This window comes from Amblyraja radiata, chromosome 1, assembly GCF_010909765.2.
Source record: "Amblyraja radiata isolate CabotCenter1 chromosome 1, sAmbRad1.1.pri, whole genome shotgun sequence".
Lineage (NCBI taxonomy): Eukaryota > Metazoa > Chordata > Chondrichthyes > Rajiformes > Rajidae > Amblyraja > Amblyraja radiata.
Genome location: NC_045956.1, coordinates 136,819,406 through 136,841,634, shown reverse-complemented (window position 1 = coordinate 136,841,634; position 22,229 = coordinate 136,819,406).

Genomic DNA, 22,229 nt, shown 5'->3' with positions numbered 1-22,229 from the left:
AATACAGATCAAACTTCAAACTGGTAAGTTCTCATTTAATCTTACTATTATTGAAGGGGAAAACTAAGGATCCACAAACTCATCTTCTTTGATGGGTTTGCAGTGGAAAGAGTCTACAAGTTCAAGTTCTTGGGTGTAGACATCACTGAAGATCTGTCCTGGCACAGCATATTGATGCAATCATAAAGACAATCTATCAATGCCTCTATTTCTTTAGAAGATTGAGGAGATTCAGTATGTCGACATTTATTCTCTTGAACTTCTATAGGTTTACGGTAGAGAGCATATTGATTGTTGCATCACAACCTTGTTTAGCAACTCGAATGGTCAGGAACAAAGGTGATTATTGTGTAAGAAAGAACTGCAGATGCTGGTTTAATCGAAGGTAGACACAAAATGCTGGAGTAACTCAGCGGGACAGGCAGCATCTCTGGAGAGAAGGAATGGGTGACGTTTCGGGTCGAGACCCTTCTTCAAACTGATGTCAGGGGAGTGGGCGGGACAAAGATAGAATGTAGTCAGAGACAGTAAGACTGGTGGGAGAACGGAAGGGGGAGGGGATGGCGAGAGAAATAAGTTAGAGAAGTCAATGTTCGTACCGCTGGGGTGTAAGCTACGCAAGTGAAATATGAGGTGCTGTTCCTCCAATTTGCACTGGGCCTCACTCTGACAACGGAAGAGGCCCAGGACTGAAAGGTCAGATTGGGAATGGGAGGAGGAGTTGAAGTGCTGAGCAACCAGGAGATCAGGTAATTTAAGACAGACTGGCCTGAGGTGTTCAGCGAAACGATCGCCGAGCCTGCGCTTGTGTCGCAGATGTAGAGAAGTTGTCACCTGGAACAGCGGATACAGTAGATGAGGTTGGAGGAGGTGCAGGTGATCTTCTGCCTCACTTGGAAGGACTGTTGGGGTCCTTGGATGGAGGTGAGGGGGGAGGTAAAGGGACAGGTCTTGCATCTCCTGTGGTTGCAGGGGAAAGTACCCGGGGAGGGGATGGGTTGGGTGGGAAGGGACGAGTTGGCCAGGGAGTTTCGGAGGGAATGGTCTCAGTGGAAAGCAGAAAGGGAGGTGGAGATGGGAAGATGTGGCCAGTAGTGGGATCCCGTTGGAGGTGGCGAAAATGTTGGAGGATTATATGCAGTATGCGACGGCTGATGGGTTAGAAGGTGAGGACAAGAGGGACTCGGTCCTTGTTACGAATGGGGGGAGGGGGAGCAAGAGAGGACCTGCGGGAGATTGAGGAGAGCCTAGTGGGAGCCTCATCTATAATGGAAGAGGGGAACCCCCGTTTTCTAAAGAATAAGGGCATCTCTGATGCCCTGGTATGAAAAACCTCATCCTGAGCACAGATGCGGCATAGAAGGAAGAATTGGATGTAGGGTGTAGAATCTTTACTGGAAGTAGGGTAGGAAGAAGTGTAGTCTGGATAGCTATGGATGTCAGTAGATTTATAGTAGATGTCGGTCAATAGTCTGTTTCCTGTGATCGAGACGGGGAGATCTAGAAATGGTAGGGAGATGTCGGAGATGGTCCAAGTGAATCTGAGTGCAGGAAGGAAATTGGTGGTGAAGTTGATGAAGTCAGTGAGTTCAGCATGGGTGCAGGAGGTAGCACCAATGCCGTCATCAATGTAGCGGAGGTAGATTTCAGGGATACTGACCTTACCTCCATCAAAGGGATCCCAAAATGGCAGCCAGCATCAGCAAAGATCCACACCAGACTGGCCACGCTCTTATTTCTCTCTTACCATCGGGATGAAGTAATAGGACTCTGACAACCGTGTCCACCAAGTTTTGGAATACCTTCTGTCAAACAACCATCAATTTCTTGAACACTGCCCAATGACTAAATTATGAACTATAGATTGTCTTTGGTTGCACTAAGGATTTTGGGCTGTTTTGCAGGTATATTTGGCTCAGCGGGCCAACCGCAGGTCCGGCTCTTTCGGTGAGGGTAGGCCATCGAGCCCAGCCCCTACTCACCCCATGGATCGGAAACCAGAGAGGAGGTGGAAAGGTACAGATACAGCGGCAGACATTGGACAAAGGGACCAGTGAGAAGAATCAGTGTGTCTTATCTTCCGCCTCTTTGAGGCCGGTTGTGGAAGGCACCCCCCCCCCCCCCTCCCCAGGGGAATGATAGCTGAAGTGGGCCAGGCAGGGATATGGAAGAACGAAATGGAGGCGGGCTCAGTGGCAACAAGCTAACTCAGCCATTTACAGTGTATAGATATTTGATAAGGGAATAACGTTTAGTGCAATGTAAATCCTGCAAAGTCCGATTGAGGATAGTCCGAGGGTCACCAATGAGATAGATAGTAGTTCAGCACTACTCTCTAGTTGTGGTAGGATGATTCAGATGCTTGATAACAGCTGGGACGAAACTGTCCCTGAATCTGGAGGTGTGCGTTTTCACACTTTCATACATTTTGGCTGATTGGAGAGAGGAGTCTCGTGTGTGTGTCTCATCCTTGATTATGCTGCTGGCCTTGCCGAGGCAGAGGGAGGTATAAATTGAGTCAATAATAGGGAGGTTGGTTTGTGTGATGGTCTGGGCTGCGTCCACAATTTGCTGCCCTGTGCATAAAGCACTAACTGGGGCGATTGTGTTTATGTATGGGGATAGTCTTGTGGATATGTATGCAAAAAATATATTTTACTGTACCTGATACAATAAAGAAAGCATTGACCATTATTGTGGTTAGTTATTTATTGTTTTTTAAATTATTATATTTATCTATGATTATTGTGTTTACAGGCCTGCAATGCTTCTCCAAGTAAAAATTCATCGTATGGTATATATGAAAATTAAACATTTTTGAATCCTGACTATGAAGCCAAACAAAAAAGATTAGAATTATCCTAATTTTTGTGGACAAAAGTTTACTGGGCAGTTTTCCATGAGATTGTAACTGGAATAGCTTACCTGGAGGGGTGGCTTGTTCTGGAACACAATCTTCAATAGTACAGGTATGACGTAAACGGGTGTAAACTTTCCCTTATCATGTATCTGTACACTGTGAATTAATCGATTGTAATCATGTATTGTCTTTCTGCTGACGGGTTAGCAAGCAACAAAAGCTTTTCACTTTACACATGACTAAAAGTGCTAAAACATTTTTATATCCATTGATTCCAGCTGATTCTTGAAAGCATTCAGAGCAGATTAAATTATCCAAGAATAGGTAAGGTAGTACAGCGGTAGTGTTGCTGCCTTATAGCGCCAGAGATCCAGATTCGATCCTGACTACGAGTCTGTACGGAGTTTGTATGTTCTCCCCCAGAACTGCATGGGTTTTCTTTGAGTGTTTCAGTTTCCTCCCACATTCCAAAAACATACAGGTTTGTGGGTTAATTGGCTTTGGTAAAATTGTAAATTGTCCCTAGTGTGTATAAGATAGAGCCAGTTTACAGGATGATCACTGGTTAGCATGGACTCGTTGGGCCGAAGGGCCTGTTTCCACTCTGTATCTCTAAACTAAACTAAACTAATAACTCCAATTATGTTAGGGATCTTGGGGGGGAACATAAGATGGAGCATCACTTGGGACATATGGCTGAAGAGAGTTGAAGACTGATGCTGTGATTATCAGTGTCAGCCTTTCACTTAAGTTTTCTGTGGGGCACTTGTCTCAATACTACCCTCTCTTAATTTTAAGTGCCATAGTAGACCAGTAGTGTGCTGATGAGAGGAACCAGGTATGTTTAAGAAAGAACTACAGATGCTGGAAAAATTGAAGGTGGATAAAAATGCTGGAGAAACTCAACGGGTGAGGCAGCATCTATGGAGGGAAGGTATAGGTGACGTTTCGGGTTGAGACCCTTCTTCAGTGATGTGGGGGTGGGGGGGGGGGGCAGGAAGAAGAAAGGAAGAGGCAGAGACAGTAGGCTGTGGGAGAGCTGGGAATGGGAGGGGAAGGAGGCAGAAAGCAAGGATTACCTGAAATTGGAGGTCAATGTTCATACCGCTGGGGTGTAAACTACCCAAGCAAAATATGAGGTGCTGCTCCTCCAATTTGCAGTGGGACTCACTCTGTCCATGGAGGAGGCCCAGGACCGAAAGTTCAGATTCGGAATGGGAGGGAGAGTTGAATTGCTGAGCCACCGGGAGATAAGGTTGGTTAATGCGAACTGTGCGGAGGTGTTGGGCGAAGCGATCACCAAGCCTGTGCTTGGTCTCACTGATGTAGAGCAGTTGACACCTAGAGCAGCGGATGCAATAGATGAGGTTGGAGGAGGTGCAGGTGAACCACTGCCTCACCTGGAAAGATTACATGGGTCCTTGGATGGAGTCGAGGGGGGAGGTAAAGTGACAAGTGTAGCATTTCCTGCTGTTTCAAGGGAAAGTACCTGGGGAGGGAGTGGTTTGGGTGGGAAGGGATGAATTGATCAAGGAGTTATGGAGGGAGCGGTCTCCGCGAAAAGCCGAAAGTGGGGGAGATACGGAAGATGTGGCCAGTGATGGGATCCCATTGGAAGTGGTGAAAATGTTGGAGGATTATCTGTTGTATGTGACGGCTGGTGGGGTGGAAGATGGGGACAGGGGGACTCTGTCTTTGTTACGAGTGGGGGGGATGGGGAATGAGATTGGAGCTACGGGATTTAGAGGTGACCCTGGTGTGAGCCTCATCTATAGTCGAAGAGGGGAACCCTCGTTCCCTAAAGAATGAGGACATATCCGATGCCACTTGTTAAATCCAAATCTTTTATGAATTATGTGTTTGTATTGCAAACTACTAATAGTAAAAACATAGAAAATAGGTGCAGGATAATATTTTTAACTTAATTGCAACTACTTTTATTTCTTCAATTATTTATGTTTATTTGAGCAGTTTTGAAATGCCTTTGAATCTCAAAGACATTTGCAAATTCTTAAAAAGTTTTTGATACCTGACATGCTACCAAAAGCAATTCAGTGGATGGCTGTCTGAAACTCACTTTTCAAATGGAGTTTCTACCACCTAATTTTGTCTCTTGAGGGATAGTTCTTTCAGCCTTTAGGAAAATGTAAGTCTGTGCAGGTGGGTCGATGGTCAGTGATTTTAGCTAATGGCCAAAGAATCTCAGACTGCAGATGCTGGTTTACAAAAAATACAGCATCATTCAAGTTCATGCAGTTCGATACAACTTCTTGCCTTTGACAATGCTTCACAATGTTTTACAACATTTCTAGTTGGGTGAATTGTATTTTGCCAATGACAAGGTGGAATTTTGTGAAATGTGATATTAAGAGTAAAGACAGTCTTGCCTGTTCATTTCCAGACTTAGTAGAAAGAGGAATATCTTGGAGTTTACAGATAAATGTGCGATGTTGCATATTGGAAAGTCTAACATGGGCAGGACCTACACAGTGAATGGTGGGGCTCTGGGGAGTGTGTAGAGCAGAGAGATCTAGGAGTGCAGGTGCACGGTTCCTTGAAGGTGGAGTTGCAGGTAGATAAGGTGGTCATAAAGGCGTTTGGAACATTGGCCTTCATTAGCCAGAGTGTTGAGTATAGAAGTTGGGAGGTCATGTTGCAGTTGTACATGACGTTGGTGAGGCCGCATTTAGAGTATTGTGTTCAGTTCTGGGCACCGTGTTATAGGAAAAAAGTTGTCAAGCTGGGAATGGTACAGAGAAGATTTAAAAGGATGTTGCCAGGGCTAGAGGATCTGAGCTATAGGGAAAGATAAAGTTGGCTGGGACTCTATTCCTTGGAGCGCAGGAGGATTAGGGGTGATGTTATTGAGGTGTATAAAATCATGAGAGGAATAGATTGGGTTGATGCACAGAGTCTCTTGCAAATTGAGGACATAGGTTTAAGGTGAAGGGGAAAAGATTTAATAGGATTCTGAGAGGCAACTTTTTCACACATGGGTGTATGAAACTAGATGCCATAGGAGGTAGTTGAGGCAGGGACTGGCCCAACATTTAAGAAACAGTTAGACAGATACATGAATAGGACAGGTTTGGAGGGATATGGACCAAAAGCAGGCAGGTGGGACATTTTGCCGGTGGGACCAGTGTAGCTGGGATATGTTGCCCGGTGTGGGCAAGTTGGGCCAAAGGGCTTGTTTCCAGGCTGTATTACTCTATGACTATGACTCTATTTAAGGTATTTTTCTGAGTGTTCTTCTGCAACATGAAACATAGACAGACAATTTAATCCCATGAAGATGGTGATTATGTTTCCGATGAAGAATTGGTTTTAAAATTGAAAATAGATTTGCGTTTAATTGTGAAAATTTAAAAATATTTATTAGAAGTACAAGAGTGACAAGTTTGCCATTCAAAGAGTTAATGTTACTGATCTATTGCAGGCACATCATTGTAATAAATCATTTCATATTTCTGTGTTGTTTGTTTACATGTTTACCTTGGTTATTACAATTTTAAATGGGGTCTGTTTTGATTATTTACATTTTGAAGGCTAAATAGAAATCTATTCCTGCATAAGAAAACTCATTATCTATTACTCATTATTGATTGGTTATTGGTGATTAACCTTTGTTCATTATCAAAATCCTTCCTTGAATTACAAACTAACTGACACTCTCAAAACTTAAGGAACTGAGGAATATTTTGGAGTTGGCACAAAACCTTGAATAAAATCACAAACATTTTACCAATAAATTGTCTTGTCAGCTAATTAATTTTATCTAGGCCTCACACTGGGGAGTGTCTGACACCTGCATATTAACGTTAGGCAAGAATTAATATTTTCAGAAGGGGAAGTGGGTAGGATGAGTAGGAAGAGTTTCAATGAAAAGCAATAACCATAGGAAACTAAAAACAAATGCTTTATACCAGAAGAAAAAAATAGTAATTGCCAACATAGTCCTCATTTTTCTTTTTCCAAATGCTCTCTGCAGACTGAGCAGTTTCTGGATTTTCTCTATTTCAAAGTTTCAGTGGTTATCGTGGTTTCTTAACTGATTCTAGTAATGTCACTTTAAAAGCAATCAATGTGAAATGCTGTAATGCATGTCACAGAAGTGTCATGTTTACAATGTTATTTGGTGCTCCATATATTTACATACTAGAATGTTACTTCCTTATAATCAACTGTGCTTATCACTAAGCTTCCGCGATTGCGTCATGATATTCAGTGTAGGCATTATCATGCTTCAACCAAATGGGCGATCAACATTGACTAGAGTGTCATGATACCCTATACAATGTTGCAAATTAAAAACAAAATTACACTGCTTATGCAATCTCTATTTTGTAAATTAAAAAAAAACAGCCTGTGTTTTCATCTTGAAAGTGCGTTATTTCATACAAATTTAAAAGAAAGGGAAGTAAAATTTATGAACCTAATTTATTTGCATCCTTTACCTCTGACAACACACAAATAGGCCTTTCAGCTCTTTGGGTCTACGCTGGCTACTAGGGAAACAATTCTCCAAACTGATTTCAAGATTTACAAATGTGTTTATTTGTCATATACTGGATATGAACTGGAACTATTACATTTTTATTGCTGCAGCTTTATAGGCATATTAGATGCACCAACAACAATCTACAATAAATTATCAATTATTCTAAGTCAACCAAAACTTAGTGTAAAAAACCAAAGGATGTAGAACAACTATAGTTGTGCAAAATCTGTAGTGGTCCTGGATTGATATGGGGTTGTGGTTAGAGTTGTGTAGGGTGGTTCAAGAAACTGATGGTTGATAGAAAGAAACTGTTCTTGAACATGGAGGTGATAGTTCTCAGGGTCCTATACTATCTTCCCAATGGTAGAAGCCAGAAGAGAGTGTGGCCATTTTGGGTAGAAAATAACTGCAGATGCTGGTTTAAACTAGGTTTGTGTGGCCAGGTTGGTGTGGGTCTTAGATATTGGCAGTCTTCTTGAGGCAGCAAGAAGATCCCATACATCCCTTTGATGGTGAGGAGGTCAAAACCCATGATGGACTGGCCAATATCCTCTACTTTCCGCAGCCAACAAGTACCAACAACGGAACAATTACAGTTTTACTTGCAGCAGCATGACAGGCCAGTAAACACAAACTCACAGATAACATAATTTTAAAAAATCATCAAACTAGTAATGACAATACTAGTGCAAAAAAGCCTGAAGTCCTTAGTGCAATCAAGTCCGTCCATAGTTCATCATTTAGTTAATGTTGTGTCGTATTCAAGACCCTGATGGCTGTTTGGAAGAAGCTATTCTTGTGCTTGGAGGACACAGTGTTCAGACATTCTTCTGGAAATTGGGAGTGCAATGAGAGCGTGGCTAGGGCGGTGTGGTGTCCTTGATGATGCTGGCTGTCTTTTTGGGGCAGTGCCCCCAATAGATCCCTTCAATAAAGCGGAGGTCTATAGTAGAAACATTTGCGAGCTTTCTTTGCAATTGTACATATCATTGCATTATCAATGACTCTATTTAAGGTATTTTGCTGAGTGTTCTTCTGCTACATGAAACATAGACAGACAATTTAATCCCATGAAGATGGTGATTATGTTTCCGATGAAGAATTGGTTTTAAAATTGAAAATAGATTTGCGTTTAATTGTGAAAATTTTAAAATATTTATTAGAAGTACAAGAGTGACAAGTTTGCCATTCAAAGAGTTAATGTTACTGATCTATTGCAGGCACATCATTGTAATAAATCATTTCATATTTCCGTGTTGTTTGTTTACATGTTTACCTTGGTTATTACAATTTTAAATGGGGTCTGTTTTGAGTATTTACATTTTGAAGGCTAAATAGAAATCTATTCCTGCATAAGAAAACTCATTATCTATTACTCATTATTGATTGGTTATTGGTGAATAACCTTTGTTCATTATCAAAATCCTTCCTTGAATTACAAACTAACTGACACTCTCAAAACTTAAGGAACTGAGGTACACAACATATTTTGGAGTTGGCACAAAACCTTGAATAAAATCACAAACATTTTACCAATAAATTGTCTTGTCAGCTAATTAATTTTATCTAGACCTCACACTGGGGAGTGTCTGACACCTGCATATTAACGTTAGGCAAGAATAAATATTTTCAGAAGGGGAAGTGGGTAGGATGAGTAGGAAGAGTTTCAATGAAAAGCAATAACCATAGGAAACTAAAAACGAATGCTTTATACCAGAAGAAAAAAATAGTAATTGCCAACATAGTCCTCATTTTTCTGTTTCCAAATGCTCTCTGCAGACTGAGCAGTTTCTGGATTTTCTCTATTTCAAAGTTTCAGTGGTTATCGTGGTTTCTTAACTGATTCTAGTAATGTCACTTTAAAAGCAATCAATGTGAAATGCTGTAATGCATGTCACAGAAGTGTAATGTTTACAATGTTATTTGGTGCTCCATATATTTACATACTAGAATGTTACTTCCTTATAATCAACTGTGCTTATCACTAAGCTTCCGCGATTGCGTCATGATATTCAGTGTAGGCATTATCATGCTTCAACCAAATGGGCGATCAGCATTGACTAGAGTGTCATGATACCCTATACAATGTTGCAAATTATAAACAAAATTACACTGCTTATGCAATCTCTATTTTGTAAATTTAAAAAAAACAGCCTGTGTTTTCATCTTGAAAGTACGTTATTTCATACAAATTTAAAAGAAAGGGAAGTAAAAGTTATGAACCTAATTTATTTGCATCCTTTACCTCTGACAACACACAAATAGGCCTTTCAGCTCTTTGGGTCTACGCTGGCTACAAGGGAAACAATTCTCCAAACTGATTTCAAGATTTCCAAATGTGTTTATTTGTCATATACTGGATATGAACTGGAACTATTACATTTTTATTGCTGCAGCTTTATAGGCATATTAGATGCACCAACAACAATCTACAATAAATTATCAGTTATTCTAAGTCAACCAAAACTTAGTGTAAAAAAACCAAAGGGTGTAGAACAACTATAGTTGTGCAAAATCTGTAGTGGTCCTGGATTCATATAGGGTTGTGGTTAGGGTTGTGTAGGGTGGTTCAAGAAACTGATGGTTGATAGAAAGAAACTGTTCTTGAACATGGAGGTGATAGTTCTCAGGGTCCTATACTATCTTCCCAATGGTAGAAGCCAGAAGAGAGTGTGGCCATTTTGGGTAGAAAATAACTGCAGATGCTGGTTTAAACTAGGTTTGTGTGGCCAGGTTGGTGTGGGTCTTAGATATTGGCAGTCTTCTTGAGGCAGCAAGAAGATCCCATACATCCCTTTGATGGTGAGGAGGTCAAAACCCATGATGGACTGGCCAATATCCTCTACTTTCCGCAGCCAACAAGTACCAACAATGGAACAATTACAGTTTTACTTGCAGCAGCATGACAGGCCAGTAAACACAAACTCACAGATAACATAATTTAAAAAAATCATCAAACTGGTAATGACAATACTAGTGCAAAAAAGCCTGAAGTCCTTAGTGCAACCAAGTCCATCCATAGTTCATCATTTAGTTAATGTTGTGTCGTATTCAAGACCCTGATGGCTGTTTGGAAGAAGCTATTCTTGTGCTTGGAGGACACAGTGTTCAGACATTCTTCTGGAAATTGGGAGTGTAATGAGAACGTGGCTAGGGCGGTGTGGTGTCCTTCATGATGCTGGCTGTCTTTTTGGGGCAGTGCCCCCAATAGATCCCTTCAATAAAGCGGAGGTCTATAGTAGAAACATTTGCGAGCTGTCTTTGCAATTGTACATATCATTGCATTATCAAACAGTTGTTGGGATATTTCCCTGCATTCCTGCAATGTTTCTCTCTCACACATGTTCCATTGCTCCCTTTTCATTCTTTTTGTCATTGTTTAAATCACAAATAATTAACCAACCAGTACATCTTAAGGTCATAAGGTTATAAGGAATATGAGTAGAATAGGAAGGTTAAACGAGAACTTACCAGTTTGAAGTTTGATCTTTATTTTATGAGGAGTTACGATGAGCGATTACGTGAAGAACTCCACCAGTTCGCATGCGCGTCAAGCTTCAAAGCAGCGGTGTGAAATCACAGATAACAGTAACTGAAGTTGCATAGTGAGATTATAAACCAGACCTACCAGATGACCTTTATGATATGAGGGCCAGGAGGGGTGGGCACGTAATCGCTCATCGTAACTCCTCATAAAATAAAGAACAAACTTCAAACTGGTAAATTCTCGTTTAATCTTACTATTTTACTTCAGAGTCACGTGAGTGATTCCGTGAAGATTTCAAAGCTCTGTGATTTCATGCCGTAGATACGAATTCAGGCATCTCACACTGCATCAGTTGACCCAGGATGAGTGAATAAAGAGCAATGCATTGAAATATGGTATGAATTAACATTTTGATGTTTAAATTCACAAAAAGAAAACACAATAGCGACCCCTCTCTCCCAGGGGGAAGCTATGAAAAAGAACATATCAACGGGTCGATGGTGGAAAGGGTCAAGAGCTTCAAATTCCTGGGCTTGCATATTTCCAAAGATCTCTCCTGGTCCCAGAACACTGATGCAATCATAAAGAAAACACATCAGCACCTCTACTTCCTGAGAAGATTATGGAGAGTCGGTATGTCAAGGAGGACTCTCTCAAACGTCTACAAGTGCACAATAGAGAGCATGCTGACCGGTTGCATTATGGCTTGGTATGGCAATCTGAGCTTCCAGGAGCGGAAAAGGCTGCAAAAAGTTGTAAACACTGCCTGGTCCATCATCGGCTCTGACCTCCCTACCATCGAGGGGATCTATTGCAGTCGCTGCCTCAAAAAGACTGCCAGCATCATCAAGGACCCACACCATCCTGGCCACCCACTCATCTCTCCGCTGCCATCAGGTAGATGGTACAGGAGCCTGAAATCTGCAACATCCAGGTTCAGGAACAGCTGCTTCCCCACTGCCATCAGACTATTAAACACAACTTCAAACAAACTCTGAATTATAACAGCCTATTGAACTTTATCTGTTTATTTATATGTGTATACATATATTCTATGGTATATGGACACACGATCTGATCTGTATTTATGCCTACAATGTACTGTTGTGCTGCAGCAAGCAAGAATTTAATTGACTTGACTTGACTAGTCCTAGACTCTACCACCAGCGGAAACATCCTCTCCACATCCACTCTACCCATGCCTTTCACTATTCTGAATGTTTCAATGAGGCCCCCCCTCATTCTTCTAAACATCTTTGGGGTGTGGAAATAAATCAGAGTGATTGGAGAAGAACTACACAATATGGTGGCATGGTGGCACAGCGGTAGAAGGTGCTGCCTTAAAGCACCAGAGACCTCCTATCGAAAAGACAAACAGGTGGGTAGAGGGGATGGGGTTGCCCTGCGGGTGAGGAATGAAATTCAGTCCCTTGCAAGGGGTGACATTGAAACAGGAGATGTGGAGTCAGTATGGATAGAACTAATGAATTATAAGAGTAAACAGACCCTAATGGGACTAATCTACAGGTGCCCAAACAGTAGCCTGGACATAGGGCGCAAGTTGAATCAAGAGTTCAAATTGGCATGTAGCAAAAGTAATGCTGTGGTTGTTATGGGAGATTTCAACATGCAGGTAGACTGGGAAAATGAGGTTGGTACTGTACCCCAAGAAAGGGACTTTGTAGAGTGCCTTAGTGATGGATTCTTAGAACAGCTTGTATTGGAGCCTACCAGGGAGAAGGCAATTGTGGATTTGATAAAAGACCTCGAGGAGGCAGTGACCATTAGGAGGCATTGACCATAAAATGGTCAGGTTTAATCCACAATTGGAGAGGGAGAAGAGTAGATTGGATGTGTCAGTGTTGCAGTTGAATAAAGGGAACTATGGGGCAATGAGGGAGGAGATGGCCAAAGTTGACTGGAAAGATACACTAGCAGGGATGATAGTGGAACAAAAATGGCAGGTGTATCTAGGAATAATACAGAAGGTGCAAGGAGGAAGAAAGATTCCAAGGGGAGAAAGGGACGACCATGGTTGACAAGGGGCGTCAGGGACAGTATAAAAATTAAAGCGAAGAAGTACAACGTAGCAAAGATGAGCGGGAAGCCAGAGGATTGGGTAATGTTTAAAGAACAACAGATGATAACCAAAAAAACAATACAGGGAGAAAAGATGAGGTACAAAGGTAAGCTAGCCAAGAATATAAAGCAGGGTAGTAAAAGCTTCTTTAGGTATGTGAAGAGGAAAAAATTAGTTAAGACCAAAATTGGACCCTTGAAAAACGAAAAAGGTGAATTTATTATGTGGAACAAGGAAATGGCAGATGAGTTGAACAGGTACTTTAGATCTGTCTTTACTAAGGATGTTACAAACAATCTTCCTGATATAGTAGTGGCCAGAGGATCTGGGGTGACAGAGGAACTGAAGGAAATCCACATTAGGCAGGAAATGGTGTTGGATAGACTGATGGGACTGAAGGCTAATAAATCCCCAGGGCCTGATGGTCTGCATCCCAGGGTACTTAAGGAAGTGGATCTTGAAATCGTGGATGCATTGGTGATAAATTTCCAATGTTCTATAGACTCAGGATCAGTTCCTGTGGATTGGAGGGTAGCTAATGAGATAGCCAAACATTTGGATAGCGGTAACAGGATCGGTATGAGTCAGCATGGATTTATGAAGGGGAAATCATGCTTGACTAATCTTCTGGAATTTTTTGAAGATGTAACTAGGACAAGGGAGCGCCAGTGGATGTACTGTTCATGTACTTTCAGAAAGCATTTGATAAGGTCCCACATAGGAGATTAGTGAGCAAAATTAGGGCACATGGTATTGGGGGTAGAGTGCTGACATGGATAGAGAAGTGGTTGCCAGACAGGAAACAAAGAATAGGGATTAACCGGTCCCTTTCAGAATGGCAGGCAGTGACTAGTGGGGTACCGCAAGGCTCGGTGCTGGGACCGCAGCATATTACAATATACAACAATGATTTGGATGAAGGGATTCAAAGTAACATTAGCAAATTTGCAGATGACACAAAGTTGGGTGGCCGTGCGAACTGTGAGGAGGATGCTAGGAGAATGCAAGATGACTTGGGCAGGTTGGGGGAGTGGGCAGATGCATGGCACATGAAGTTCAATGCAGATAAATGTGAGGTTATCCACTTTGGTAGCAAAAACAGGAAGGCAGATTACTATCTAAATGGCGTCAAGTTGGGAAAAGCGGAAGTACAACGGGATCTGGGGGTCCTTGTACATCAGTCTATGAAAGTAAACATGCAGATACAGCAGGCAATGAAGAAAGCGAATGGCATGTTGACCTTTATAACAAGAGGAATCTAATATAGAAACAAAGAGGTCCTTCTGCAGTTGTACAGAGCCCTAGTGAGACCACACCTGCAGTATTGTGTGTGGTTTTGGTCCCCTCATTTGAGGAAGGACATTCTTGCCATTAAGGGAGTGCAGCGTAGGTTTACAAGGTTAATTACAGGGGTGGTGTCATATGCTGAGAGATTGGAGCAGCTGGGCTTGTACACTCTGGAGTTTAGAAGGATGAGGGGATATCTCATTGAAACATGTAAGATTTTTAAGGGTTTGGACACGCTAGAGGCAGGAAACATGTTCCCGATGTTGGGGAAGTCCAGAACCAGGGGCCACAGTTTAAGAATAAGGAGGAAGCCATTTAGAACGGAGACGAGGAAACACTTTTTCTCGCAGAGAGTGGTGAGTCTGTGGAATTCTCTGCCTCAGGTGGAGGCAGGTTATCTGAATGCTTTCAAGAAAGAGCTAGATATGGCTCTTAAAAGTAGCGGAGTCAAGGGATATGCTGAGAAGGCAGGAACGGGGTACTGATTGGGGATGATCAGCCATCAATCACAGTGAATGGCGGAGATGGCTCGAAGGGCCGAATGGCCTTCTCCTGCGTCTATTGTCTATTGACCGGGTTTGATCCTGACTATGGCTGCTGTCTGTACGGAGTCCGTACATTCTCCCCATGACCTGCGTGGGTTTTTTCCAGGATCTCCAGTTTCCTCCCACACTCCAAAGACATACAGGTTTGTAGATTAATTTGCTTGGTATAATTGTAAATTGTCTCTAGTGATAGTGTACGGGGATCGCTGGTCGATGCGGACTCGCTAGGTCAAAGGGCCTGTTACCGCACTGTATCTTTAAACTAAACTAAACATGAAGAATGTGAAAATACAAGGTGCATCCAAGATCATGATGGAATGATGGAATCTGAATTCTTAAAACTGTTAATTGCTCTTCAAGAAATGTTACCTGAAAAGGAAGAGTTGAAGAACCTTGATAACTTCTGGAAACACTACTGATAAATATGTTCTGAAATTACCTATTGTAACGTACAAAACAAATGAAATTGGATATTGTAGCATTCTGTGTGGAGCAGCAGTGCCTAATGTGTGTCTTACCTCAACATTATGCCGATGGGGATCATGACAGAAGCCTCCTCTTGGCGATCCCCAGAAACGACGACACGATGCATTCTGTGACGAGTCAGGCGACCAATTCTGTCAACATGTTGGACGACGACAGAAGCCAACAGCGAGCTACACACGTCATCTGACACACGAGCGAACGATTATGCCGATGCTCAGAAAATGGGCAAGAAGGAATAGCACAACTCAAAGAATCCTTCAAATAAATCTGATTTAGGGTGAAACTGGTTAAAGCATGCAAATGAAATTCACTCAGCTCTCATATTTGCTGCAGTATTCCATTCATTTTAAACAGATTAATGGCCATGCTGAAATAGCAACAAATTCAATAAAACAGCTGGGGTTATACCTTGTTTGATTTAATTTGCATTCAGCATTTACTGTTTTGCACGTAGTATGCAAGAGTCAATGCACAAAGAGATAGATCTGGTGTGAGATAAAAGGGAGACATGATGCGAAGGCGTAGAAATTCTGTGACATAATCCAATAGTTCCATTTACTAATGCAATGAAGGTTCATCTAAAGAGCCATCATATGCACCATGCCCAGGCTGCAGATATACATATCTTGTTTTCTTTGTGTAATCTTTTTTGTTCATTAAGTTGCATATCTAATGCCAAGATTTAATTTGATTGTCTGATCACCTGACTGTGCTGATATGTATTACTGAATAGCAAGGATCAGTTCAGTTTGAATCTCTGAGGGCTCCACTTGATCCTTATTGATTTCTCCCTCAAAGAAGATAATTATAATATCGTATAAAATCTAGGCTGTTCCTCATAAATGGATAATAGGAACCAGAGTTCTTCCGCTGTGCCACTGCGGACAAGATAACTTTCCTTTCTTGTAAACGTTTAGGCCTAGAGACATAGAGACATACAGTGTGGAAACAGGCCCTTTGGCCCAACTTGCCCATGTTGACCAATATGCCCCATCTACACTAGTCCCATCTGCCAGAGTTTGGCCCATATCCCTCTAAATCTATTCTATCCATATTTTTGTTTAAATGTTTCTTAAATGTCTTGACAGTACCTGCCTTAACTACCTCCTCTGGCAGCTACATACACTCACAACCCTTTGTATAAAAATGTTGCATCTCAGGTTCCTATTAACATTTTCCCCTCTCACCTTAAACCTATGTCCTCAGGTTCTCGATTACCCTACCATGGGTAAATAAACCCCAACCTAATCCTCTCATGATCTTTTCCTTGATTGATCTCAAACCCTTCTTACAGCTTTGTCCTGAATCTTGAGTATGATGTACAGCAATCTTTGTTTTATTGGATGTTTTTAGTTGGAGCTAAATTAATGCATAATATTTAACCAGCAGCAGAAATAAGCAATCCGTGAGAACATTGAGACTTATCTGAATGAACCATGGGAAGTAAAACATTAAAGCAGTGGAGTCCGCTGCTAATAACCGTGATGTAAGAGTTTGATGCTTTGTACATTGGTATGGAAAGGATGAATGGTACTTTTTCAAAAGAATAATGGGGTCCATGATACAGCACTAGGTCGTGATTGTATCAAGCATGCACACATAATACTTCACTGTGACCAACATTATTATTATCATTTTGTAAGATACATTTAAAGCAAACTCAGTAGTTTGCATCCAAATTCACAATTAATGAGTGTCACAACCCAATTGCCAGTGATCATTTACGTAGTTGGGATTTATAGAGAGTACTAGACAAAGTGGGACCCGTTGGGTCCCATGTTCACACGGGAGGACCAGTCACCCAACGCAATATTCCACCTCTCCACCAATTCCAATATTGGTGACCAGTGGGGAGAGGGGGGCTTGCTTGAGTGCTAGTATGTGTGTTGTGGGCTGAAGAGACTGGTTTCCAGAGGGCTAGTATGGACATTGTGAACCAAATGGATTATTGGGGTGGCAGCTCAGTCACTCAAGCCTGATGTGCTGATAGCTCACTCATGGCTGGTGGGCTGGCAGTTGACTCACGGCTATTCCTTGAAATTTTATTTCAAGCAGGGGGCAAGGCCACCAAATTCAAGTACAGTTTCATACCACTTCAAGCAGGGTGCAAGGCCACCAAATTCAAGTGCAGTTTCATACCACTTCATGCAGGGTGCAAGGCCACCAAATTCAAGTGCAGTTTCATACCACTTCAAGCAGGGTGCAAGGCCACCAAATTCGTGCAGTTTCATACCACTTCAAGCAGGGTGCAAGGCAACCAAATTCAAGTGCAGTTTCATATCACTTCAAGTAGGGTGCAAGGCCACCAAATTCAAGTGCAGTTTCATACCATTTCAAGCAGGGTGCAAGGCCTCCAAATTCAAATACAGTTTCATACCATTTCATGCAGGGTGCAAGGCCACCAAATTCAAATGCAGTTTCATACCATTTCATGCAGGGTGCAAGGCCACCAAATTCAAATGCAGTTTCATACCATTTCATGCAGGGTGCAAGGCCACCACATTCAAATGCAGTTTCTTACCATTTCAAGTAGTGTGAAGCCAACATTAAACCACCATAAAACAACACAAACCACCACATAAACACCACACTCACAGTTCAATAGACATTCAGTTTGTTCAGTTGATTCACAGCTCCTACAGAGTTGTTACCTCTGCATCCCCCATCTTACAGAGACTGAGCCACACCCACACTTCCGGGTTTTATAATCCCTCACCCCCCCCCCCCCCCCCCCCCCCCCCCCCCCCCCCCCGCCCCCACCAGAAGGGGCGTGGCCTTCATGGCATGATTGACAGGAGAGAGATTCTCAACATTTTGTAAACACTAATAACACTTTTATTTTTAATTGATCGGAATAATCCTCTGCACCTGATGAGCAGAGGGGGACTGAGTATGATGGGCAAAAATCACAGCATTTTATCTAAAATCAATATACAGTGCAAACAGGAAGTTGTGAAGTTTAGACTTTTAATAATTTGTCATTTCAAACCAACCGCAACCAACCATTTGTTGTTCTTTTTCAAACCAACCACATTAAGGGCACTCGAGGTCAGTAAAACTGCACTCATAGTTTATTTTTATTTATTTATTTTTTATTTAAATTTTGTTAGAAGCAATTGTACAACAAAAAATAATCGACATAGCAGTTATACAATTTTCGTACAGCTTCAGTTTTAACATTTTATAAACTATTAACTAGATCGGAAAGAAAAAAAAGGAAAAAAAGGAAAGAAAGTAGAGAAGAGCAAAAAAAGCAAGGAAGAAAAAAAAACAGAACTAGAATGGTGAAAAAGAAGCAGAAATATATCTAACTACCCTTCCGTACGTCCGCTCACCCAACCCTACCATTGGTTTTGAGATTGTGTTCAACCATAGTTTTGTTAAAGAAATTCAATAAAGGGAGACAATATTTTTGAAAATTGATTTGGTTTGTCAGTCAAGACGAACCTTATTTTTTCTGGATGTAGTGTATTGGTCATTTCCGTGATCCACATCTTCACTGTGGGGACTGTTATCTTTTTCCAGAATTTAAGTATGTTTTTTCGCAGTTATTATACCGTAGTCAAGGAAGCACAGCCCTCTGACATTCCTAATATTATTAGTTTTGGATCTGGCTCCAATGGAGTTTTAAGTGTTTTAGAAATAATATTGAATATTTCCGTCCAGAAATTTTGTATTTTTATACAGGATACAAAAGTGTGAGTTAGGGTGGCTTTTTGAAAGTGACATTTATCACAAAGAGGAGAAACAGTTGGGAAGATCTTGTTCAATTTGGTCTTTAAGTAGTATAACCTATGCAATACTTTAAATTGTATCAGACAATGCCTGGCATTTAAAGAAGACTTATGTATGTATGGTAGGCTTTCATCCCATATATCTTTCGAAATGGGTTGATGCAGCTCGTCATCCCATGCTCGCCTCTAAATCTCAGAAGGTGGAGTGTCAATATTTACAAGGGCATTATAAATGTAAGATATCAACTTGCTTGTATCGGCATGTCCATTCAAACATTGATCTAATATATCAGGACCCATAAGAGAACAATCTTGTATTTATGTTTTCACGTAATCTCGAAGTTGGAGGTATCTAAAAAGATTATTGCCATCCAACACTCACAGTTTAGTAGACATGTTTTCAGTGTTATTCACAGCTCAGACTGAGAGAAGTGACCCTCTCGCTCCCCCATCTTGCAGAGACTGACTGAGGCACTCAACACTTCTGAGTTGTATAGTCCCTCAGGAAGGGGCGTGGCCTTCAGGAGAGAGAATCTCACCAATTTTTAAACACTAATAACTCTTTTATTTTTCATTGATGGGAAAAATCCTCTTGTCCTGCGCAGCGGAGTGGGACTCTGAGTAAGATGGCCAAAAATCACAGCCGTGCGTGGCAGCTTTTTTTTTCTAAAATCAATATACAGAACAACAGGAAGTGGTCAAGATCAGACTTATAGTAATCTAGATTTTGGTAATTAGTGAGCAGCACAGTGATGCAGCTTCCTCACAATACCAGAGACCTGAATTTACTCCTGAACATGGGTGCTGGGTGGACTTTGCATGCCCTACCTATGACCACACCAACGCCTCTACCGGGACGACAGATGGCACAATGGGCTAATTGTTCGGCTGGCGACCGGAAGGTAGCCGGTTCGAATCCCGCTTGGAGTGCATACTGTCGTTGTGTCCTTGGGCAAGACACTTCACCCACCTTTGCCTGTGTGTGAATGTGTGTGAGTGACTGGTGGTGGTCGGAGGGGCCGTAGGCGCAGATTGGCAGCCACGCTTCCGTCAGTCTGCCCCAGGGCAGCTGTGGCTACAGAAGTAGCTTACCACCACCGAGTGTGACTGAGGAGTGAACGAATAACGCGATGTAAAGCGCCTTGAGTATTAGAAAGGCGCTATATAAATCCCATCCATTATTATTATTATTACCTCCCCAGAAGGCTTAGTAAGTTTGACATGTCCCCAACAATCCTCAACAACTTTTACAGAAAGCATTTTATCAGGATGCAGAAGGGTTTCGGCCCGAAACGTCGCCCATTTCCTTCGCTCCATAGATGCTGCTGCACCCGCTGAGTTTCTCCAGCAATTTTGTGTATCAGGATGCATCACAGCTTGATTTTGAACAGTTCCATCCAAGACCACAAGAAACTACAGCAAATTGTGGACGCTGCCGAGACCATCACACAAACCAATCTCCCTTCCACACTTCATCCACACTTCATGCTGCCTCGGCAAGCCCAGCAGCATAATCAAAGACTAGTCTCACCCTGGCCACTCCTTTTCCCCTCTCCCATCGGGCAACGCAACAGGTGCTTTAGTCTGAAAACGCACACCTCCAGATTCAGGGACAGTTTCTTCTCAGCTGTTATCAGGAAACTGAACTATCTTACCGCAATCAGAGAGTAGTCCTGAACAACCATCTAGCTCATTGGTGAACTTCCGACTAAATTTGATCGGATTTTAACGCCTTTATCTTGTAATAAACGTTATTCCCTTATCAAGTATCTGTATACTGTCAATGGCTTGATTGTAATCATGTATTGTCTTTCCGCTGATTGGTTAGTACACAATAAAAGCTTTTCACTGTACCTTAGTACACGTGACAATAAACTAAACTACACTGAAACTGAAACCGCGTCAGTTCCCTTCAGGTGTTCCCACATGTCGAACGCATGTGGGTTTGTAGGTTAATTGGCCTCTGTAAAGTGTCAATTAACCTATAAACCCATGTGTGGGGAGTGGATGTAAAAGTAGTGTAACAGAACTAGTGTGAACGGGTGTCAATGGTTTGCATGGACGCGATGGAGCAAAAGGCCTGTTTCCATGCTTTATCTTTCAATAGTACAATGCAGAGAAAGCTCTCCCTTCTTTCCTGTGCCCCATTTGTATCCACACCCATTCTCCCACTATCTCATCCTACCCTTTCCACCTTTCCCGCACTGTCCCCTTCCACCTATATTTATTCCTCTGGCTTTACATTTCCTATTTCTTCTCCCCTTGTGGAAAGCAGACTTTTGTCTTCTTCCCATATGTGGCATTTGTCCACCCATCTCCCTCATCAAACTCCTCACCTGTACAGTATCGTCCGTATCACTTGCTGGACTTTGTCCCCCCCACCGCTTTTTCCGTTTTCCCGCCATACCAAATTAGTCTGAAGAAAGGTTCCACCCTGAAATGGTGCCTATCCATGCCCTCCAGTGATGCTACCTGGTCCAGTGTATTACTGCAGTGTATTTTCTTTATTATAAATGGGTGCTTCACTTTTGGCATGAACTTTAATGGGCCAAAGGACCAATAGGCCTGATCATGTGCTGTATAAACTCTACAATCCCAAATATTAAAAAATCTCAGCTTCCCCTGCCAACATCTGAATTATGCTCATTAAAGAAGGTGGACTGAGAACCTTGAAACCATACCACAATAGCAATCTTATATTCAACGTCGTGTTTGTACTGTTCATGGCACATTTCACACCAGTGTTACCAAACCAAACCACTTATAACTACATTAAGCTTAAAGCCCACCCGATAGAAAGCATCCTAGCTTCATTGACCATCCTGACAATACATGAATAAGATATACGCGTTAATAAAACGGGGCAATATATGCTTCACCACAACTTCTTAATACTGATGTATGTATTAACTATCAGAAGCTGTCACATAACTAGTGTTTTGGTGAACGTTGGGTTAGATCTGCTTCACTTAGAGAACATAGATATAGAAAGTACAAAACAGGAACCTTCGGCCCACAATGTCTATGCCAAACATGATGCCAAGACAAACTAATCTCATCTGCCGGTCCATCATCCATATCACTCCATTCCCTGCATATCCATGTGCCTATCTAAACATCCTCTTAAACACCATTGTGGTATCTGCCTCCACCTCTATTTCTGGTAGTGCATTTGAGTACCCACTGTGCAAATACAAACTTGGCCTGCTCATTTCCTTTCCTCTCATCTTAGAGCTGCACCATTTATAA